Source organism: Maniola jurtina, chromosome 1 (assembly GCF_905333055.1).
Source record: "Maniola jurtina chromosome 1, ilManJurt1.1, whole genome shotgun sequence".
NCBI lineage: Eukaryota > Metazoa > Arthropoda > Insecta > Lepidoptera > Nymphalidae > Maniola > Maniola jurtina.
The window spans coordinates 15,262,578-15,287,931 of NC_060029.1; the positions used below are offsets into that span (position 1 = coordinate 15,262,578).

General features: G+C 37.7%; 1 protein-coding gene and 1 long non-coding RNA gene across 3 annotated transcripts in view; one reads left to right on the forward strand and one right to left on the reverse strand.

Annotated features, from left to right (window-relative positions):
- Positions 1-25,354, forward strand: part of LOC123866471 (zinc finger protein ush) — a 240,163-nt gene that overhangs the window by 46,958 nt on the left and 167,851 nt on the right. The window lies entirely within an intron of this gene.
- On the reverse strand, positions 1,534-23,558 carry LOC123866679. Its single transcript, XR_006796244.1, has 4 exons — positions 23,391-23,558; positions 13,872-13,875; positions 13,539-13,542; positions 1,534-1,544 (listed from the first exon to the last, which is right to left on the reverse strand). It is a non-coding gene; the product is annotated as an uncharacterized LOC123866679 (long non-coding RNA).

Sequence of the window (25,354 nt, forward strand, 5' to 3'; positions counted from 1 at the left end):
TTAACAAGAATCGCTTTATTTTAACTATAGTATCGAAGTATAGGCACAGTTCACGACATTTAGGAAACTTCTAATGACACGTCGAGGCTTCAGCTTCAGCTACACGGCCAGGCGTCAAAATCTGTTACCTACATGGTATATTTGAGTTCACAGAGAGTAAATACTACATTTTAGGATTCCACGTCACAATTAGCCTAATTTTTTTAATTTTTTTAATTAAAGAATATTAGCCATGCTGCTTATCATGACTAATACTCCCCTTTCCCCTCCAATTAAGCGTAAAGCTTGTGCCAGGAGTGGGTACGACAATAGTGCAACGGGTGGGGTTTGAACCGGCAACCTTTCGGAATTCAGTCCGCTCCTCAACCGTTGAGCTATCGAGGCTCTAAATCTATTTGACAGATGTTGATTCAGGATCAAATCCGCGAGTTTCCCTTGAGTTTCCTCACTCTAGTTTACTAAATAGTAAGTACTTCGGGGTCTTTTCACAAATTGGCTGACAACGGCACGGCATCGCTAGCGGCGCGGTATGCAGATGGTATATGGCACTCACCATCATCCTGCATACTAGAAGATACAACTTATTTTATGTTGAATATTTCTGTATAAGCATTATATAGATATAATTCGAAAGAAAGAAATAATCTGATTTCTTGCTGGTTCTTCTCGGTAGGAACGGCATTCCGAACCAGTGGTAAATTATTTGACGATTCAAAAGCACTTGTAAAAGTTTATTTGAATAAAAACATATTCTATTCTATTCTATTCTGAAGTAAGAAATCGGCGACACGGTCTACTGCTATTAAAAACAACATATATGCCATATCTGTTACTTTGTTTAGAATTCTGTCATTTATAATTCTAAAAAAAGAAATAATCTGAATTGGGAAATCGCCGACACGCTTTCCTGCGATTAAAAACAACATATGCCATTTCTATTGCTTTGTTTAGAATTCTGTGGTTCGAATCGTTCTGTGGTAAGCCAAGTGACCAAGGAAATCTACCAAATGAACAGCTATAAGTATTCTAAATGTGGCAAAAAGGTAACTAGGTAAGTGACCGAAAAAATTCGTGCTACGGAAAAAATATAATTAAGTTAATTGAAAAAATGCCCGGGAAAGCTACATAACTCACGTCTTAATGCCTGCTTTTTAGTTAAGTTACGACCTAAGGTTAATAAAAACGCTGTAATTATTTTATTTTTTGGAATTAAAAGTTGCTAATGAAGACAATAATGTGGCTGTTTTTCAAAATGAACTCATAAATTGTATTTTATTTACAGGTAAGTGCGGTCAAGTGGTGGGACCTGTACTACAGTAGGTATGAAACAGTATAAATATGGCTGAAATACTATGGTAAGAAGCGCAAGTACCTATATTCTGGTGAAGTTTTATTGCATTCTCTGCAATAAAAATTATTATACCTATATACAAGATGCAGATGCCCGTATCTTCGTCGCATGAATTTAGTTCTTTAAAAATCTCGAAAGAGTTCTTTGATTTGCCGGGATAAAAAGTAGCCTGTGTCACTGTCCAGATATTTTACTATACCCACGCAAAAAATCACGTCGATTCGTTGCTTCGTTGCAACGTGATTGAATGACAAACCAACAAGAAAATACACTTTCGCATTTGTAGTATGGGTAGTGATAATATGAAGATATAAGTAAAAATAATTAGAATATTAATAAGTAAATTTATTATGGATTAAAGACATTATTACTTTGCTAAAATATGCTAAGCATATTTTTTGCTATGTATTTTGCACGTGTGTGAGTGAACTCCGTTAAATAGAGAAGCAAAGAACAAAATAATGATTGAAAAATAATGTATTAACGGGCTACATATTTGTATCTATACGTTATATTATAGATTAGCATAACAATAACATTGGTTCATAAAAACCAGCATTTCCCAACTTCGCTGAAAGGCCGAGATACACTTATTTGTGTTTAGCTCAGCCGCCATTGTCGTAACTTTCAGCTCGCATAATGCGCGCCATTTCAATTGTAGCCACAGATTAAAAAGTTGCCGCTTCCGTATGTACCGCTCTTTAGCGACTGCTTATTGATTCGGAAAGACAATGCACAGAAAGTGCCTACTACGACCTACGTGTGCTAGTATCAGTACAACACCGGGTATTGTACCATTATATGTAATTTTCAATTTAGCTGCAGGCTACGGGTAGGTACTATTTGATTTTGGATTTACAAGTACTTATGCGAACCAGAACCAATCCACACAGTGATAGTTTTGAAAAAAAAACAGCTTTTTTCTAATTTGTGTTTTTATAAACTAAATAAGTATGCCCTTCACTGCTATCACATCAAAGTGGGTGATGAATGATTATGCAACCTAAGGTGGAGCGCACCTGCCTACCTACCTGTAAGGAAAGGCATTCAATATTATATTTTCTAACAATGCATATTAGGAATAAGGAAGCAAACTTCTTCGATCTTGTCCGTGGAATGAAGTTTTCCTTCGCCGAAGACCGCGTAATAAATTCGGAAGAAAACTCAGGTGGTCTTGCGCAAGATCGAATCTGCAGAATGTTGTTATGTTTACGATATGGCATCTCGGCATTTTAAGGAATACCATAATTATATATACTACCTGTAACATTACCAGTTACCACTTACTTTTTCAGAGAAAAATGCCACCAACTGATACAAGTTAATTTCAATGTAGGGTTTTTGTTTGTAATGAATACCTATTTATTATTGACCAATTATTATTTATTAAGTTGTCAGTATAGTTTTTGTAAAGGTAAGTCCATATATAGATTTTTTAATTTATTAAACAAGTCGTTATTAAAAAAAAATTAAAAACGAGACAGCCCTGACTAAAAATTTTCACATTTGAAAATGGCGTCATAGTGCCGCCATACTGATTTTTTATAAAAAAAAAAATTTGGTAATTACCACATAAATATCAAAATCTGTTCAGGAATTTAGAAGTTATGGTAGCATAAATAAAGTCTCAAGAAAATTGAAAACTTACCTACACTGCTTTTTTTGGGCAGTCGTGTAAAAATTATGAAACGTTGATTTAGGAGAAATAGTAAAGAGCAGTTGCTAAAAAAAATTGGTATGTACTATGTACATATTCGTATACATATATTATGGAAATATAATCAGGTAAGTAGGTAAGTAGCTACCTACCTTTTATTTTGGTTTAACTATCTTTTAAGTAGGCATTGCGTTTCCGTGTTCTCGTGGGAATTTATTTAAAAAAAAACTTACTATTTTCTTTTGTAAATATTTGTCGCATTTTTTCTTTTTGGCGGCGAATAAGTAAAATTAGGAACCATATATGGTTGGTACTTTATATGCAGGTCGCGAGGGACCCTTCATTTCCGAAACAGCCGCCTCTCACGCTTGGACGCCTTGCAGATAGATGGTGCTCCGTGGTTCTGCCGAGATTTACACAATCACTAACATTGTATCATGAAGAGAGGTACTACTAATTAAAAATCACGTACTCAATTTCATTTAAAAGTTTATGTTTTTGAAGAACTTTTAAGGTACAAATAATAGATAGAAATAAAAGGTATCAGATTATGAGTAGAATGATGAATGCAAAATTGTTTATTTGTTGGTTTGTCCTTCAAACATGTCGCAACAGTGCAAAAATCATCAAGCCTCTAATTTATTAAAGAACCATGTTTACATTACAAATTTACTAGATTTTTTTACTAAACTAAAAAAAAATTAAGTAACAAATTTTTTTAGTCTAGTAAAAAAAAACGACCGATTTTTGGTTACATTAATCTACTATATCACTAATTAGAACCAACCAATGCCAAAAGAGCTTGATGGCTATCATTTAATGTTGATAACTGAGTTTGCGAATCACCCTGCTCCGTGCCAAACAGTAGTCGCCTGTATTCCTTATATTGTGTCTCTTACAGTTAAATATGTCACAACTCTATGATACAAAAAGTATTGAGAAACGGTTCCTTAAAATGAAAGCCACCTTCGATAAGCAGCGTTCAGAAATATCGAAACGATGACATTGCGATAACTCCGCCGGTCGCGTCGCCCCGCGCCGCTAATTAGCGTGTGGTTATTTACAAATAACTGATAGCGACTTTCTCTTTATCGGCAAATAACAAGTTTATCAGGACAATGCACTATCGGGTAGAACTTGTATCGTCTTGCGTCTAGGGCTGCACTCAAACAAAGTCTCAATTGCGCTAGTTTATTAATGTTCTCCCAACCAAGACATGAAACAATACCGTCTTCATCGTTGTCTACTGATAGACATCCATACTGATAGAATACAGATTTCTAGACTTTCACAAGCCACCTGAATCCAGCGGCTCCCTACGACTCTGATCTCATCTGTCCACCTAGTCTGCCAAGGCAGCGCTTTCCTGCCCGCAACTTCGTCCGCGTGGACTACACAAACAACCCCTATTTTACCCCCATAGGCCTCATTTACACGTCCGTTAAAAAAGCGTCCAAATCGAACAAAATAATATGTATTCCCAAGTAGGTACATGTTCACACGTCAACGCTTTTTTACGTGTTAACAGATACTTGGGAATACATTTGTTCTATTTGGACGCTTTTTAAACGGACGTTAAAAAGCTCTCGTGTAAATGAGGCCTTAGGGGTTGACTCTTCAAAAGTCCTTATGTCTACGTCATAACAGCTATCTGCATGCCAAATTTCAGCTCGATCAACCCAGTAGTTTGAGCTATGCGTTGATAGATCGGTCAGTCAGTCAGTAAGCTTTTCGTTTTATATATTGAGATTAGGTAGGTACGAGTGTGTCCAAACACAGGACATACTCTCTCTATTCCTTTACTGTTATAACCCGCTGTGACGACAATCAATCTGGCAAAACTGGAGAGAGCAGGCAAAAACCTTTAAGTAGTCTCCTATTCAAGGGCGAGTACTGAATACCGTGTAATACCATCAACTTCCCAATTTTGGACTGCTATGCTCAGAATTTCTTGACAGTAAACCCCAGTGACTTTTTTGACTCCCCCCCGGGACTCGAACCCAGAGCCTCGAGGTCTACAACCGAATAACATAGCTCTAAGTCAACGGGATAATAAATGATGATTATTTCTCGATGAAATCATAATAATATGTAAGTATAACCATTAAAATGGATGTACATTTTTTTTTTAAGACTCTTGATGTCGAAACCACCATTTGTTCTGTGAGTGTAGCTAATCTATTAAAATCTTGTAATCATTGTCCATCAATCGTGGCGCGAAGATCGATTTCACGATAGATCGATTCTTAAATCGATGTGACAAATAAGCGCATGCGCTTGAGCGACCGGTCGCTATTTGTTTAGATGTCAATGACGTCTGTTTCTATACTCCATTGATAATGCCGCCTACTAGACTAGCAACCGACTAAGCAGTGATAGGTCGGGGGTTCGATCCTGGGCACGCCTTTAATTTTTTGAAGTTATGTACATTTTAAGCAATTCAATATCACTTACATTAACGGTGAAGTTAAAGCAAGAACTTTCATACATGCAGGTTTCCTCACGATATTTTCCTCCACCATTTAATAAGTTATGTATCCAAATCCATACTAATATTATAAAAGCAAAAATGTGACTGTCTGTCTGTCTGTCTGCTACCTTTTCACGGCCCAATAGTTTAACCGATTCTGACGGGTAGGTACAGAGTTAGCTTATATCCCGGGGACGGACATAGGCTATTGGAAAATCAAAGAATTCTTACGGGATTCCTAAAGACCCATCCGCTTAACCGATTTGTATGAGATTTTGTACCGAGGTAAGTAGCTTGCGTCACTGTAATTAACATAGGCAACTTTTTATCTCGGAAAATCGATCAGTTTCCACGGGATCTTTAAAAACCTAAATACTCTAGTTTTATATACAAGCTGGGAAGCCAGTAGCAGCCCTGCCTATCAAGCGAAAGTGCACGTCTCGATATCGAACAATGTGACACACACGATAACGTGCCGTGATCGCCTCGCTATCGCCGCTCTACACGACACGACGTCGCCACGACGCCGCACCCACTCTTTACCTACTATTAAATAGGAGCTATCTAATTTTTTCACAGAAATAACTCTAGGCGCAGTGGTAAACGCTGTGGTGTTATTAGTGGGAGATCCTGGGTTCGATTCCCGGCAAGAGTTTGAAATTTTATAATTTCTTAATTTCTGGTCTAGTCTGGTGGGAGGCTTCGGCCGTGGCTAGTTACCACCCTACCGGCAAAGTCGTGCCGCCAAGCGATTAAACGTAGTAGTATGATGCCGTGTAGAAACCAAAGGGGTATGGGCTTAATAAGAAACAGCCATACTCCTTCCAGGTTAGCCCCCTTGCATCTTAGAGTGCATCATCACTTAACATTAGGTGAGATTGCAGTCAAGAACTAACTTGTATCTAAATTAAAAAAAACTGTGCCAGATAGGTGGCCAGAGCATGCCCAGCAGTGGGACATTAAAAAGCAGTTACCTCATAATCATACTCATATCTAAATGGCATCATATAATCATAACGCCGACGCTTAGGTTTGGTTGGGAGAGATTTAAATTTTTAATATCGCTGCGATCAGTTAAGAGCGGGAATAAGTGTAATGGCGTATAAATCAGCCCGTATCAATGTTATACCGCCTCTGTCAATAGCTGCGAGGTACGCCGACGGACTACGGTGGATAATCTACAAGGGGAAATAATCTGCCCATAGACTTTCACCACTTGGTCTTTTCAGCAGAATATGCTATGCAAAGTTAGTAAACTAACTATTAAAGTAGGTAGGTACTAGCATTATGTCTTGAAAGTAAGGACCCGAATTATCATATTTAGGGTTCCGTACCTCAAAAGGAAAAAAGGAACCCTTATTGGATCACTTTGTTGTCTGTCTGTCTGTCCGTCTGCCCGTCTGTCTGTCGTGTCTGTCAAGAAAACCTATAAAGAACTTCCCAGTGACAGGATCATGAAATTTGGCAGGTAAGTAGGTAGGTAGGTACATATATTTATCTTAGTTTTATTTGTGCTAAATATAAGGTATTGCTACCTGTCAAATTGCATGATTCTAGGTCAACGGAAACTACCCTACCTAAAATAATGTTCTTGACAAGCAGACAGACAAACAAACAACTAAGTGATCTGATCCTATATTAGTTATTTTCCTTTTGAGAAACGAAACCCTTCAAAGAATAACAATGAGAAAGCAATATTTTGAATTTTGAGTTGAAACTAGGAACTGTCTTGTCCGGTCCACGCTATCCTCGCGCCCATATGAAGTCCATTATCGAGAGCTGGAGATGGGGCGATAGCGGCCATAATTTGCAATAAATATAAGGCCGAGGTGTCAGCGATAGAGCCTTTGTTATCCGCTCCCGGCGATTCCGGACGCGACAAATTCTGCGATACCTACCACCTACCACATACAATTACTACCAATCTATACACACAACTACCTAGGTAGACAATTCAGATAGTAAACCATTATTACAACGTTGAAATCTGTTCTGACGCTGAAAGATAACATTTGTGAGGAAACCTGCATGCGTGAGAGTTCTCTATAAAAGTCTCAAAGGTGTGTGAAGTCTGCGAATCCGCACTTGGGTAGCGTGGCGAACTATGGCCTAAACCTTTGTCTTTCTTAGACGAAACCTGTGCTCAGTAGTGAGCCGGATTTGAGGTCACAGTGGCCAATTGCAATAAATATAAGGTTGAGGTGTCAGCGATAGAGCCTTTGTTATCCGCTCCCGGCGATTCCGGACGCGACAAATTCTACGATACCTACCACCTACCACCTACCACATACAACTACCTATGTATGCTTCAGATAGTAAACCATTATTACTACGTTAACGATTATCACTTGCTTTGCTACGGTGAAGGAAAACATTGTGAGGAAACCTGCATGCCTGAGAGTTCTCTATAAAAGTCTCAAAGGTGTGTGAAGTCTGCCAATCTGCACTTGGGTAGCGTGGCGAACTATGGCCTAAACCTTTATCTTTCTTAGATGAAACCTGTGCTCAGTAGTGAGCCGGATTTGAGATGACAGTGGCTATTTGCAATATATAAGGCCGAGGTGTGAGCGATAGAGCCTTCCGGCGATTCCGGACGCGACAAATTCTGCGATACCTACCACCTACCACATACAATTACTACCAATGTATACACACAACTACCTAGGTATACAACTCAGATAGTAAACCATTATAACAACGTTGAAATCTGTTCTGACGCTGAAAGAAAACATTGTGAGGAAACCTGCATACCCGAGCGTTCTCCATAAAATCGTCAAAGGTGTGTGAAGTCTGCCAATCCTTGCCTACATGCGTAGCGTGGTGAACTTCGGCCCAAACCTCTTTCATTCTTGCAGATGATATAAACAGTCGTTTCAGTGCTTAGTAAACATACATAACCGTCACTGGCAGCAAGCGAACCGTGGCCTAACGGTCACAGATTCGAATCCTGCCAGTACCGCAATTTTCGATATGTATTTAAAATTGTAACATTTTCGATATTAAAAAAAAACAAAACTACGTTTGTATGCAGCGAGTGACGGACAGACCGCCTTTAGCGTTACAGAGTAAAGAATCGATGTTATCACAGTCTCAGCGATAAAAGACGTGTGCTGTTTAAACAATTTGTGCACAGCAGTGCGCGTGCCGTATCTCGGCAGCATCGGGCGAGTCACAATGTTGCTGAGCTAGTGCGGCACACACCTGCGCGTTGTGCCACTTGGCGTAATGGCGATACCGAGATTGTGTTACAGACTGAGCACAAACAATCATTCTTATCTTTAGGTGCCAACTATTCAATGTTATGTTGTCTTAGTACCTATCATTCCCATTGCCTGGGTGTCCACTTCATATAAACTAATTTATAAATAGCCTGACATGAACAGCTATATCACGCCTGGTCGCGTTTGGAACCCTCGTAGCTTAGTTTTAAGTTTACGTTATACAATCGGAGAGCTTGCATCCCAGGGAAGGACAGGTACGAGTAAGTTCTTTTTAACCCGGAAAATCAAAAAGTTTCTACGGGATTTTTAAAAACCTAAATCCACCTGGATGAACACGCGGACATCATCTAGCTGGTACCTATACAGACACCAGAGGTAGCATTCCAAGGATGGGTATAGGCTACTTTTTATCCCGGAAAATCAAAGAGTTCCCTCGGGGTTCTTTAAACCTAAATCCACGCGGACGAAGTCGCGGGATCACTAGTTTTGAAAAAAATGAGTTTGACTTCGATTCCCCAGTCCCCGCTAAACTCAAACTCAAATCAGGGGGCACGGCAGTGCCCCCGCCAAGACGAGCCAAACGGCGGCCGGGGCGCTACGTACCTTTTTCTCGAAGTGTTTCGCCGTATTTTCGACTCGTCATAACTTCGGTCTGGATGACGCTAGAAAGCTGAAATTTGCAGTATAAGGTGTCCTCACCAAATTTATCAAATATACCAAGTATCAAATATCTAGCTTTTATGGTTACAGATTTATTGATACCTAAAATACGCCGATTTCGTCCCTCACTGATGATCATCAAAACCTCTACTCAAAACCTCTAAGGTACTTCCCGAAGTCCTAGAAGACTGAAATTTGGTATGTAGACTAGAAATTGACAACAAACTACAGGAAAATTAAGAAATTGGAAATGCCCCCCCTCTACGCCTCTTATGGGTGAAGCAAATCTGTAAATTCTGTCGCTAGAATGCTGATATTTTCAGGATAAGATGTCCTTGGCAGATTTATTAAACGCATTGAGTATCAATTGTCTAGCTTTTATAGTTTCAGATTTATTGACAGTCAAAACTTCTAGTCTGTAATTCTAGGGTACTTCCCGAAGTCCTAGAAAACTGAAATTTGGTGTGTACACTAGAAATTGCATACAAACTACAGGAAAACTAAGAAATTCAAAATTTTCCCCCTCCACTCCCACGTATGGGGGAAGCAAATTATTTGTAAAGTCTATCGCTAGAATGCTGATATTTTCAGGATAATATGTCCTTGACAGACTTATCAAACGTACCAAGTATCAATTCTCTACCTGTTATGGTTTCAGATTTATTGCCATTCAAAACCCCTCTAGTCAAAAGTTCTAAAGTACTTCCCTAAGTCCTAGAAGACTGAAATTTGGTATGTAGGCTAGGGATTTCATTCAAACAACAGAAAAATAAACTTTTCCCAGTCTGTACATTTAAAAAATGTGTTTCCTGAAGTCCTAAAAGACTGAAATTTGATATATCTGCTTTAAAATTGAGTTGCAAGATTCCACCCAAACAAACATAGTTACATACATTGCAAGTGGAATAAAAGCTTTTAAAAAAAGAGGTAACGATAGAGAGCGGGCCATGAAAATGATGTAGGTACCTACAAAAAATAGATCCAAAAAAAAATCTAGGGCACCTGCCAAAAAGAAATGAAATCCCACCAAAAACATTTCATGTAAAATGTTGCCAAGACTCACAAGTTCATCATGCTTTCACTGTTAAAAAGTTATGAGATCTCTAGTAGAGCCAAGCCCCTAGCTGAGCTTAGAATTGCGCTGCCCATGGGACCTATCCCAAGTCCAAAGTATATAGCTCTTAAATGCTCTTGAGTATATCACATTTATAACAATAAAGAACAAATAACTCTACTTACAAGCTCTGATTTTACAAACCCTAAATCTTGGTTAAAAAAGTACGGCTTGGCCGTTTAATGTTCGTGAAACTATTACATGTCATAACATATTATAATATTAAGGTCATAAGGAATAGTTTGTTCGACAATTACTAATTTATATTATTCTTCATGATTGTCGCACAAGCTATTCCGGGCTTAAATGTCATATCAGATAAAAGTACCACGAACATTAAACGGCCAAGCCGTCCTTTTTTAACCAAGATTTAGGGTTTGTAAAATCAGTGCTTGTAAGTAGAGTTATTTGTTCTTTATTGTTATAAATGTGATATACTCAAGAGCATTTAAGAGCTATATACTTTGGACTTGGGATAGGTCCCATGGGCAGCGCAATTCTAAGCTCAGCTAGGGGCTTGGCTCTACTAGAGATCTCATAACTTTTTAACAGTGAAAGCATGATGAACTTGTGAGTCTTGGCAACATTTTACATGAAATGTTTTTGGTGGGTCATTTATTCAAAGTAGAGGTACTATTGTACTCCTTTTGATGGTCGGAATTGTTAAATTTGTAAGAAGATGTATACCTAGTGGCAGTGACGGATTAACCCTTAATCAAATTAAGCAATTGCCTAGGGCATCACGTCTGAGGGGGCACCAGAAGAAGCACAAAAAAATCCGTCCTTAGGGCATCACGTCTCACTCTCACGTCACCAAAAACCACACCAAAAAAAGTTTTTTGTGTGGTTTTTGGTGACGTGAGAGAAGAAACTTTTCTAGGACTAAGGACTAATTTGAAAATTCGCGCGTTTTAAGTTGACATAGAGTCCGATCTAGAATCATATCCCCACTCCCGCTTGCCCACTCGCTGCCCGACAGTTCGAATGCCCCCGAAAGCCGCAAGGCGCATTTCAATAAATAATTATGCTTTGGTTTTTATTGTTGTCGCACCTACTCCACTTCTAAAGTACGTTACATCTCATCATCTTATTTTACAAAAAACTAATGTTTTTATCACTGTAATGGGACCCTGGGGATATGGGGTCCGAAATAAAAGAGGATCTAGGCTTATTGACTTCTGCTTTGAAAATCAACTCTACATCATGAATACTCACTTTAATAAAAAATCTAAACAAAAGTGGACGTGGCGATCGCCAGACGGACAAACTTTAAATGAAATTGATTTCTTTATTGTTAGAAAAAGCGACGTTCCCTCGATACAAAATATAGAAGTCATTGGCACCTCACATCCAACTGACCATAGAATGATTAGAGCAACATTTTCCGTTTATGTAAAAATACAAAAATCAAGAAAAGCGTTTCGAAAAAAGCAATCCGGATACCTACCCATTGAATGCGAGCATCTAAAAAATACTTTTATAGAGCTATCAAAGGCAAATGAAATCTCAAATGATATTCAAAAAACTTACACAAATCTGATATGCACAATCCAAGAAAGTGTCAATGAACTACCAAAAGTAAAGAATGAAAATAGGACCGAACATATGCTAACAGAGGATATAAGAAAATTGATATCAGAAAGAACAAAGCTCAGAGAAAAATCACTTAAAACAGCTTCGGAAAAGAAACAACTAAAACATTTATATAAGAAAATAAAGAAACGTTTAAAACAAAATAGACAAAACTATAGAATAAAAATATTGCAAGAAGAGTTAGAGAAACGTAGATCTGTCAAACGGGGAAATAAACGTTTACAAAACACTAAAGAATGGATACCAATACTTAAAACTAAAAAAGGCACATCAACTACGAATAGAAACTCAATTTTAACAACAGCTACTGAATTCTATCAAAACTTATATAAACTACCAGAGTCATATAAAATAGACTCTACATTTAGAGAGCCTGACTTGGTAGAGATTCCTACTTTTTTAGAAAGCGAAATCCGACAGGTTATCAGTTCCCTGAAGTCAATGAAAAGCCCTGGAGAAGACGGAGTAACAAACGACACTATTAAAACTATGATAGAGCCTATTACTCCAACCTTAACCAAACTTTTTAACAACATCATGCTTCAAGAAAAAATACCGGAGCAGTGGGAAACTTCCATTATAAGACTACTCTATAAAAAGGGAAACCCCCAAGATATTAATAACTATAGACCAATCAGTCTTCTGCAGGCAACCTACAAGATATTTACTAAAGTCATACTCGGCAGACTAAAAAGAGAGCTCGACTTCCAACAACCACGAGAACAGGCAGGCTTCCGGAGCAATTACTCTACCTTAGATCATATTTTCACTTTAAAACAAGTTATAGAGAAATATGTAGAGTATAGAAAAACTTTGTATGTAGCGTTTGTGGACTACACTAAGGCGTTTGATTCAATTTTTTACGAGGCTCTATGGGCTGCCCTGAGAGATCAGAACATACCTACAAAATACATAAACGTCCTTAAGGAAATTTACTCAAAAAGTAAAGGTCTTATAAAACTCGAGAAAAAAGGTAGAGTTTTCAATGTAGAGCGCGGAGTAAAACAAGGAGACCCGATCTCTCCAAATCTCTTCACAGCTCTCTTAGAACATATCTTTAGAAAATTGGATTGGAATGGCCTAGGGATAAATATAAACGGAGAAAATTTAAACCATCTTCGCTTCGCAGATGACATAGTTATTGTTGCAGAAAACTATGAACAACTTTTATATATGTTAAAAACTCTAGATTTCCATAGCAGAGAGTGTGGCTTAGAAATGAACCCCGAAAAAACTTGCGTAATGACAAACGGATATAAGCATTTAGTGCAAATACAAGAAAAAAATATAACATATGTTGAGGAATATGTGTACTTAGGCCAAACCATATCCTTTACGGGGCACTATGCTGAAGAAGTGGAAAGGAGAATCAAGAAAGCATGGGTGGCATACTGGTCCTTAAAACACATTTTCAAGTCACACTTAGACATGAAACTGAAGAAGGTAGCTCTAGACTCTGTTGTAACTCCAACACTTCTATACGGTTGCCAAACATGGCCAATTACTATGGACATAATACATAAAATACAGGTTACTCAGAGAGCTATGGAAAGAAGTATGCTAGGCCTAAAACTAAAAGACAAAATTAGGAATAAGTTAATAAGAAAGAAAACAAAAATTATTGACGCGGCAAAACTAGCATGTCTCCTTAAATGGCGCTGGGCCGGACACATAGCAAGAGCAACCGATGGACGTTGGACGGAAAAAATTCTGCATTGGTACCCACGTGACGCGCGCCGACCCAGAGGCCGGCCGCGGCGTCGCTGGCACGATGACATTGCAGAGTTGGCGGGAAACACCTGGACCAGGCTGGCGAGAGATAGAGACGTATGGAAAGGGATGGAGGAGGCCTATGCCCAAAAATGGGCGTTCCAATGACATAATACAATTTAATAACTAACAGTGACACTATAAATTTATGACATTATTTTACATGATTAAGTAACTAACTAAATGAGGTAGACACTACAATTTAAATAGCTGACTAATAATAATGGATAATCAATATATTTTATCTAACTTTACTATTTTATTTTAATTTTTTTTGACATAATTTTTTGACATGTACACAATATTTTAAATGTATGACGATGTGATTATTTCATATTTATTTTTTAACTTTTGGAATTGTAAATCTTAATATACTTAGATGCCTCTAATTGTCATAATAAAAACTAATAATTGTAATTCGTGTGATTGTGTATAAAATGATAATTGTAATACATTGGAATAAAGGCTTTATTATTATTATTATTAATGTTTTTAGGCGGTAAAGGTTTAATTTAAGACTGATTCTAGTTGACATACGGATAGGGGGGCCCCACAGGCATGGATTGCTTAGGGCATCAAGCAGTCTTAATCCGTCACTGCCTAGTGGTGATAATTATTATGAAATCGGTTAAACCGGTCGGATGGACCGTAAAAATTTAGTAGACTAACCGACAGACACACTTTCGCGTTTAGGTATAGTATTAGTATGGGTTAGTAGTAGTAGATTCTTCTAATTATGGATTCGAATCTACATTATCGCATGTTACATACTTGACAAGACGGGGCAAGACCGGTTGTTATCGCGTAATGTAACAGGTGGATACAAAGATACAAATGGCGTCCGTACAAATAACGAGCATGTCCACTTGACATTTACACCACCTATCCACGTCCAATGTAACTTAACCGATGCTTGCTAGTCAATTTGTTCGACTATTTGCTTTGTTTAACTTCGGGTGGAAACATATTTTTAAAACGCAAAGCATCCCAGTAAAAAGCAAAAATTTTGCATTGACTATAATTGACACAACTTATTGTATGTGTTTATTATTTACTGAGACCTTTTTTTTTTTTTTGTTATCGCTGGGGAATGCATTTACGCATCCCTCCCCGGAAGCAAGCCAGCCAGCCGTAGACCAACCATCAGCCAGCCAGGCACCTGAGGGAGTGTATGTTTTGATTTACCGGGATAAAAAAACTTATATCTATCCAGGTTTTTATACCCATACAAAAAATCATTATTAAAGGACAAAAATTAACCAACAAACTATTATTATTATTAATATAGTCTCGCATTAATTATTATGGGCAGTGATTTTAATTTATTAGGATAGGTAGGTAACCAACCTTATACTTTTCAACATTTATTTATCATTTTTACCCCTATTTAAGGTGATTGAATTATGATAATTGCTGAATGAAACAAATGCATAAAATTAGGTGATTAATATGAATAAAGATTTAAATATACATGAATATGAATAAGTACTTTAGGTGTTAGGCTAAGTATGTTATAAATTACTAGCTTAATATGCCCGAGATTTCGTTCGCGTGGACTACACATAGACTGATAGACCATTCAGTCAGTCAGTCTGTCAGCTTTTCATTTTTTATTCTCGTAAGGTATCTTACGAGATCAAAGCACGATAGGATATTAACAATTAATAATGTATGTTAAGCTCAGATTAAACTCAAGATGTCAAGAAAAAAAAAAACTAAAAAAGAAATAGATTTCCATTGACCCTTTTACTTTCAATTTCAATTAGTTAATCTATAAGATGTGGACGAACGGGTTTGATACGAGCCAGTCAATAAAACTTCAAATTGTCGTACTACGTATTTATAAGATCATGTTAATTAATTGCTTCTGTCGCAATCTACGCCGATTACTAACACACGCACCAACTTGATTGTACTTAATCAAGTTGGATTAAGATTAGGTTTGTGGGGTTTTGCATATTATACCAACCTACATCCCAATTCGCCATGTCTACAATCTTGAGTTTTGCGGTATTGCATTGCATACTGTAAGTTGCAAATGCTTGACATGCGCATATACAAAGGATTTTTAGAAATTGCACTCGGAGCGGGACAGTTAAAACATTTATTTATTAAAAATGTTATTAGACTCACTCCCCGGTACCCACATTATAAATGCGAAAATGTGCTTGTTTGTTGGTTTGTCCTTCAACTGTCACAACGGAGCAAATAATCGACATGATTATTTGCATGAATTTCGTGACAGTGACGTATTCTACTATTTATAACGGAAAATCAAAGACTTCCCACGAAATTCTAAGGTTGAAATCTATAGAGTGCATTTTGACTTTGCTTAGACTTAAGTTTCAGTTAAAACGAGACAGATTTATGCTAGCAGTATAACTCTTTCTCGTTTTAACAGTGCCTTAAGTCTGAGCAAAGTCAAAAAGCAATTTATAGATTTCAACCTTAGAAACCTAAATTCATACGAGTGAATTCGCGAGCATCAGTTAGTACCTACACCTTATTTTTGGACGCATGATTAAAGACCCGACCAAGTTGGGTGGCCAGTTCCAACTGAATCGGCTCGTCTGTGAGTAGCTCGCCACGTGGGCGGGGTGGAGGGCGTCCACGGATCGGCTTATTAGCATTTCTCAATATCATTCGTCAATCAGAGATATTTCCAGCGATAGGGGGCTTTCCGTGATATAATGCGTGACACACTTATTATATTAATATTATGGGTGTAGGCACAGATTAATGTTGTGATTAAATGCATATTTATTTTATAGGAAAATAGAGGATGCCCGCGGCTTCGCCTGCGTGGATTTCGGTTTTTTCTAAATCCCGTAGGAACTCTTCAGTAGTAGCCTATGTACTAATCCAGGGTATAATCTATCTTCATTCTAAATTTCAGCCCAATCCGTTCAGTAGTTTTTGCGTGAAGGAGTAACAAACATACACACACATACACACAAACATTCCCCTTTATAATATTAGTGTGAAGTGTGATATTATTTATGGCGAAACAAAATATGAAGCAGGTACTTACGCAATTGAATTTTGAAAATGTTGTTACCTTTAGTAGGCTGAGTTTGTTACGGATTTTTTTCAGACCTCGGCGCGTTTGGAACCCTCGTAGCTTTAGTTTTAAGTTTACGTAATTATCATTTACATCATCATTTAACTTACTAAAGGCCGTCTTTTTTTTTTGTAAGATTTTAAAGGAAACCCCAGTAGTACTGTTTCAGTAAGGTGGTCAAACTTTATGATCATTCCCACAAATACTTGCAGCATTTCAGTAAATGCTCATAGTGTCGCGATTATGTCAACTCACCTGTTTTAATTACGCGCGTACTCCACACGAGTGGCGGCTGTATCGGGTTAGTAGCGCGCGAACTGATAACGACCCCCCACGTCAACCCCCCATTTCTTCTTAGTTTAAAATCGATAAGACAAGTAAGCGAGTTAATACTGCACTGATATCCTGTTTCAATATAAAAATATGTTTAAAATTTCAAGCCTCGGGAAGTTAGTTTAAAATCGATGTCAAAATTTGTACTGAATAGACAAACAAATAGACTGACATAAAAATAAGTTAGTAAAAAAGTCTTAATAAAAAAGGGGGCATTTATTTTATTCAGATACAAGTTAGTTAGACTGCAATCTCACCTGATGGTAAGTAATGATACATTCTGAAAATGAAAAGGTGAAGGAGTTACCTACCGTTAGAGAGATGCGCTCAAACTAACCTTTATATAATAATTCGTAGGAATACTTGCAGCATTTCAGTAAATGCTCATAGTGTCGCGATTATGTCATCTCACCTGGTGGTAAGTGATGATACAGGCTGAAAACGAAGAGGTGAAAGAGTTACTGTTAGAGAGATGCGGTGAAACTAAACTTTATATAATAATTCGTAGGAATACTTGCAGCATTTCAGTAAATGCTCATAGTGTCGCGATTATGTCAACTCACCTGTTTCAATTACGTGCGTACTCCACACGAGTGGCGGCTGTATCGGGTTAGTGGCGCGCGAACTGATAACGACCCCCCACGTCAACCCCCCATTTCTTCTTAGTTTAAAATCGATAAGACAAGTAAGCGAGTTAATACTGCACTGATATCCTGTTTCAATATAGGTATGTTTAAAATTTCAAGCCTCGGGAAGTTAGTTTAAAATCGATGTCAAAATTTGTACTGAATAGACAAACAAACAAATAGACTGACATAAAAATAAGTTAGTAAAAAAGTCTTAATAAAAAAGGGGGCATTTATTTTATTCAGATACAAGTTAGTCCTTGACTGCAATCTCACTTGATGGTAAGTAATGATACAGGCTGAAAATGCAAAGGTGAAGGAGTTACCGTTAGAGAGATGCGGTCAACTAACCTTTATATAATAATTCGTAGGAATACTTGCAGCATTTCAGTAAATGCTCATAGTGTCGCGATTATGTCAACTCACCTGTTTCAATTACGTGCGTACTCCACACGAGTGGCGGCTGTATCGGGTTAATGGCGCGCGAACTGATAACGACCCCCACGACCCCCCGCCCCTGCGCCGCCCCCGCTACTATATCAGAAACTTGCAGATCCCATCGGGGTAATTGTGTGGTAATAGATAATAATTTTCACTTTGTTTTCTTTGTGGCCTTAGTTTATTATAAAGGTGTGTATATCTGAGCGTAGAAATTATTTGGTTGCTGTACTTTTGTGTAGTGAAAATTGATGTTTTATATTGTGTAGAGAGTATATGAATTTTATTGCTTAAAATCCAAGTATAGTTAATACTAGCTGTGCCCGCGACTTCGTTCGCGTGGAATAGTGACCGCGCTTTATATAGCCACGGACGCTCAGGCGCGAGGCGTGTAGTACGTACTCTGTACGTTAAAAATGTTCGCCGTGATTCTTTAAATTGACATAACTTTTTTATTTATGAACCGATTGACATGAAATAAACACTTAATGTTAAGTGAAGCTTACTACAATATATTAGTGAAAACCGTATCTAAATCGAATAAGCCGTTTCTAATATTAGCGTGCACAAACACACAGACAAACAGACAAACAGACAAAAAAAAATTAATTACAATTTCGGGTTCGGCATCGATATAATAACAACCCCTGCTACTTTTTTTTTATATATTTCCATTGTACAGACACCACTTTTCTACAATTTTATTATATGTATAGATATAAGTCTATTTTATGTAGAGCACCAGCTATATACTCACGTATTTAGTCGATGTAAGCCTAGTTTCGAAGCCATGCCATACCTATAGGTACATATTATAAGTCTAGTACACATATTGGTCCAATGTACATGAAGCCATAAAACTAACATATCAAGTCTCAACTCTTTGATATGTTTCGTTTTAATATGTTATAGTTATAAATATACGTATTCACAATTTTACTAACTGACTTCCAAATTAACTGATCCAATTAAACAGCTTAACGCTAAAAGAAAAGAAAAAAAAGAATAATTTCCTTATCTTTTTATTAATTCAACTATTCACTACTGAATTTTAGCAGGAATCCGTCGGTGATCCATCACCACGACCGACAGTGGACGATTATTTATCGATATATATTTTCATAATTGATTCATTAGGTACCTACGCGCTTTGCTCGACGGCCCTGGCAGAGGTGCGTGTGTCCATTGTCTAGTAGGAACCGTCCGACGAACGAAAAAATAGTACGATGCATTTAATTAAAAGTACTACTTGTTAGATACTTCGATATTCGCGTAAGCATTATGCGTACGCAACGAAATTTCGCTTCAATTAAATTTAATTTCATACGCCCAAGAATTGACATTAAAAAATTCAAATATGTATTAGGTATTCCGATGGTTTTCTTAGTTACTTAGTTATAATGTATACTTTAGTAATCAAACAATTGGATTTTCATTAGAGTAAACAATTAATGTGCAATGTAATAGAAGTATTTAGAAATTTAATTTTCTTTATTTCGAATTTCTTCTTATGGCAAACAAGCTGTTCTTCTATTAATCTGTATTTGTCCAAATCTATCAAAGTAGTAGATTTTTTTGTCAATAAATCCCTTAAGACATTTCTTGAATAGATATTAAATACAAATATTCTAAAAAAACCTACTTTCTTTGAGTGTTTTATTTTCATATCAATTATAATATTTGCCCCTTTGTAGGTATACATATATGTAATGATGCTAGGAAAAATGTAGCTAACTAGAATCATATAGATAATTTGTATTATATAGGTTGCAAACGCATTAAATTAGGAAATAATATTAAAACAATAGGACGCAAGATTTCTTTATTGGTATTGTAAGTCCATAAGTTTGTAGATCATGAGCCTTCACATAATAAAGACGTACATACACCAACGCCGTCCCCATCATTTAGCAAAGCAAGTGAGTGAAAAAATCGTAACGTAAGCGACAGTGGAAACAGAGCGGGCTTGTAGCTGCGCGTGAAGATAGCTCGTGCTTTTGTCCCGAGATCTTTTATCGCCTCACCGCTGGATCAGCTTCAATTATTATTTATATTTTGCTCCTCATATTATTTATTAACCCCCGACCCAAAAAGAGGGGTGTTATAAGTTTGACGTGTGTCTGCGTATCTGTCTGTGGCATCGTAGCTCCTAAACTAATGAACCGATTCTTTAGTTTTTTTTTGTTTGAAAGGTGACTTGATCGAGAGTGTTCTTAGTTATAATCCAAGAAAATCGGTTCAGCCGTTTGAAAGTTATCAGCTCTTTTCTAGTTACTGTAACCTTCACTTGTCGTAGTTATAATTTTTTTTTAATTTAAACTTGTTCTGAGTTACGTTTATAAAGAAAATATTGAAAAAGTTATTTCTATCAGTAATAAAAGCTCTGCATTGATGAACTTTAGGGTCGATTCACATTGACGGAGAATCGGATCGAAGCAAAATAATTTTGCTAAAAGCTTAATATTACCTCATACAAAAGCTGATAATTCATGCTGCACGTTGTGGTATACAAAATCTGCAGGGTGATTCGCTAACTCAGTGTCTATACTGAATGATAACCACCGAGCTCACTTGACACTGGTTGATTCTACATTGCTGCTTCACTAAGTGATATTAAAATATTTTTTCGTGGAAAACCTTCAGTGAATATCAAAAATAAATATCAAATGAGCTGAGTGGCTATCAATCAATGTGAATCGGCGTATTGAACTGAATTAGCGAATCGATAGGCAGGTTCTATGAAAATGATTGTACTTTCGTGTTCCTTGTGATGGCAATTGCGTTTTGCAATAGCGAATAGCTTGAACTGCTCCTAAAGTGGGCTCTACACTCGCGGCGCGAACGGCCGCGAAAGCCCGCGACAACTGCGAATGACGAGTGTACATGTTGTTCACGCCTTTGCGTTCGCGCTTCGCGCCTTTCCCCGATCAGTGTCGGTTTTTGGTCCGCGACAAAGGGTTTCATCCATAGTCACAAACAAGATTGTAAAGATTTGCGAGTGTGGAGGGACACAGTTCACGCGTGGATCGCGGCATACATTCACGGCGTGAAATAACGGCGCGACTTCACGTGCGAGTGTAGAGCCGGCTTTATGATTGCGACTGCGTTTCGCAATAGCCCGCAGGTGTAGCGCGATATATTTCATAGGAGACTAGCTGACGCCCGCGACTTCGTCCGCGTGGATTTAGGTTTTTCAAAATCCCTTGGGAACTCTTTGATTTTCCGGGATAAAAAGTAGCCTATGTGCTAATCCAGGATATTATCTATCTCCATTCCGAATTTCAGCCAAATCTGTCCAGTGGTTTTTGCGTGAAGGAGTAACAAACATACACACACACACACACACACACATACAAACTTTCGCCTTTATAATATTATATAGTGTGATTACAGTGAGAAGGGCTCAGATTGATCATGTGGGGCGACGTTATCGTGATGCTGGGCGGGCGAGCGATCGCCCATTCTCACTAGCTTGATGGAAACTGCGTATTTTGTTTAACACACCCTCTCGTCATCAAACGTACTTTAATATAATATTAACCTGTTTGAGATTAATCCAACTTTTCTATATCTTATAGGTACTAATATTATAATTAATGTGAAAGTGTGCCTGTCCATCTATATGTGTCTGTCTGCTAGATTTGCCATAATATATACCCAGCTCGATCCGCCCAGTTGTTTGCCCAGAGCTGTGCGTTGATATATCAGTCCGTCAGTCACCTTTCTTTTCATATAATACTAGCTTATGCCTGCGACTTCGTCTACGTGGGCTACACAAATTTCAAACCCCTGTTTTATCCCTTTATGGATTGAATATTCAAAAATCCCTTCTTAGCGGATCCCTTCTTATGTCTACGTCATAAAAGCTATCTGCATGCCAAATTTCAGCCCGATCAGTCCAGTAGTTTGAGCTGTGCGTTGTTAGTCAGTCAGTCAGCTTTTTCTTTATACGTATACAGATTTAGATTATATTAGTAAGTAATTATGGATGTACATTGGAATTTTACCGTGTTTTACCTTGTTTGTAAATTGTTTTACCTTTGGAGGACTTTGATACATAACAAAAGTAACGTTTGGCGTTTTTTAAGGTGCGTCATTAAAAGTGATACTACAGACGCGATAACATCTACAATTCTTTAGCCACTGAATCTCAGTCCAGTGGTTTTAAAAACCCTCCATCCAGGAGGACGGCTGATAACGTTATCGTCACGCGCAATTTGGCCGCTTCAAGCGATCGAACTAACGACGTAGCGCTGATACCGCCTGCCTTATGAAGTGTTACAGATAGACCGCCTCATGCCTGCTATATTCCTGGTACCTTAATATTCCAAGTCTTATCGTTGGTGTGGTGACCCATTTTTAACCAACTTCAAAAAAAGGAGGAGGTTCTCAATTCGTCGGAATCTTTTTTTTAATTTTTTATGTATGTTCCCCGATTACTCTAATAATCCCCTAATGTAAGTAAGGGGATGTAAGTCCCCTGGACCGATTTGGATTTTTTTTTTGTTTGAAAGGGTATACTGTGCAGATCTGATGAATATCTTCGGAGATGGAGAACAGAACTCCTCAATGGATAAGAGCAAATTGCTCGCGATCAGTGTAATAGCTTAGTAAACAGTAGGGTTTTAACTGGGCATAGCTTAATATTATAAGTACAGTGGGGCCAATAAAAATTGTGAAATTAAAAAAATCGGTTTTATTTTTCTTTTGAATTTTTTTTCTGTTGCTGCGGTCCATGGTTTGAGACTTGAGGCCATGAACTCGGGTTTTGTATGTACTTTGTATTTTCAAAACCCTTTATCCAGGAGGACGGCCATCCTTCAAGCGCTCGATCGAATTAATACGTAGCGCTGATACCGCCTGCGTTATGAAGTGTTACAGACAGACCGCCTCATGCCTGATACATTCCTGGTACTTTGATATTACAACTATTTACTGTCTCGTTGACCTAGTTGCTAGATTATTTACCAGCGGATCATGAGGCTCGAGGCTAACCCCTGATCGGGCAAAAAAAAGCTTAGGGCTTTCTGTCAAAAACTTTCTTTAACAACTCAAACCGCTTTGGGTCTAGAAACTTGCCCAAAGGTATGCTTAACTTGGCTTACACGGGCAATTGAAATTCCTAAATTCCAGGCAATTTAGTCAATTATGACGTCACGACCACGTGAAGTAATTTATTGCAATACCCAGTAATTCCTGAAAATTTCAGCAATGCTATGCGAAATAATTGCTCCAGATTGCTCTATTTATTGCTTTAGATTGATCCATACGTTTGCTGAACAACAATTGCATACATTGACAATTGTTTAAGCATTTTTCTTCATTGATCTGGCTAGCTTGTAAGTCGTCCTGGGTTTAAACCCGGGATGGGCCCAAAAAGGTTATTGGGGTTTTCTGTGAAGAAAATAACAAATATATACCTCTTTATGTCTGCTACATTCCTGGATCCCAAGTTCCAAGTTAACTATTTGGCTAATCCTCCCTAGAAATAGTTTTTTTTTTAATTTGCACCTGGAAGACGGAATTAGGCTGTTTCTATTCCCAAAAAAGTCACAGGAAAACAAGAAGATGTGTCATTTAACCTAAACGAAGTCACATAAAAGAATAAAGTAAACTATACTTTCTGCTTATGTAATCAATGTCCAATTTTCAATGCCCTTTTATGCCTCCAGTTAGTTCTGTATAGCTAGTCTTCGAGCTACAATGAACTTTATGCAGTAGTAAATCTAGGTTGAAACTCCCTTGTAGGCTAGTTCTTGCCTGTTGCGCCGGAAATTACCGCTTTCGAGCGCCCTCTGTCGGGAATCGCCTTGTAATTCGCCAAATTACACCCCCAGATCTTCTGTAATTAAATCTTTTACACAAATAAAGCCTTTATAGATTCGAATACAGTTTAGGAATCTTTGATGGAAACATAAACTCAAATCTTAAAATGTTCTATAGGTACGTTTTTTTTTTTAAAGCCTTTATTCCAATGTATTACAATTATCATTTTATACACAATCACATGAATTACAATTATTAGATTTTATTATGACAATTAGAGGCATCTAAGTATATTAAGATTTACAATTCCAAAAGTTAAAAAAATAAATATGAAATAATCACATCGTCATACATTTAAAATATTGTGTACAAATGCATGTCAAAAAATTATGTCAAAAAATTAATAGGTACGAATAGTTAGCCTCATTTTTAACCCCCGACCCAAAAAGAGGGGTGTTATAAGTTTGACGTGTGTATCTGTGTATCTGTGTGTCTGTGTATCTGTGTATCTGTCTGCGGCACCGTAGCGCCTAAACTAATGAACCGATTTTAATTTAGTTTTTTTTTGTTTGAAAGGTGGCTTGATCGAGAGTGTTCTTGGCTATAATCCAAGAAAATCGGTTCAGCCGTTTGAAAGTTATCAGCTCTTTTCTAGTTACTGTAACCTTCACTTGTCGGGGGTGTTATAAATTTTTAATTTACACTTGTGTAGCCTGTGTATAGTGCGCGACAGGTTGAGATGGCAACCGGGGTGGGAACGCGACGTCCCACACACCCGCACAGCCCTCGTCCTAACCTACGGGTAGCGCGGGTGACGTGCGGGTGTCCGGAGCGTCCCCCCACCTCATACCCCGATTGCCATGTCCACCTCTTGCGAACTATAGAAAAGATTACAAAATAAGCGGAACCTTCATCTTAAAAAATCGACCTGATGGATATTACATCCAAACAAGTGTAAATTAAAAATTGATAACACCCCCGACGATCCAAAGTATTTGAGTTTTCCAAAACATCATTTTCAAATAAATAATTATGTATTTAGGCAACGTCCATCTTGACAGCTTGACATTTGTCTATTGACATAATATTAAAAACCTAACGGTTATTTAACCTTCTTATCTACAAGAAAACTAGAAAAGAGCTGATAACTCTTAAACGGCTGAACCGATTTTCTTGGATTATAGCCAAGAACACTCCCGATCAAGCCACCTTTCAAACAAAAAAACTAAATTAAAATCGGTTCATTAGTTTAGGCGCTACGGTGCCACAGACAGATACACGGATACACAGACAC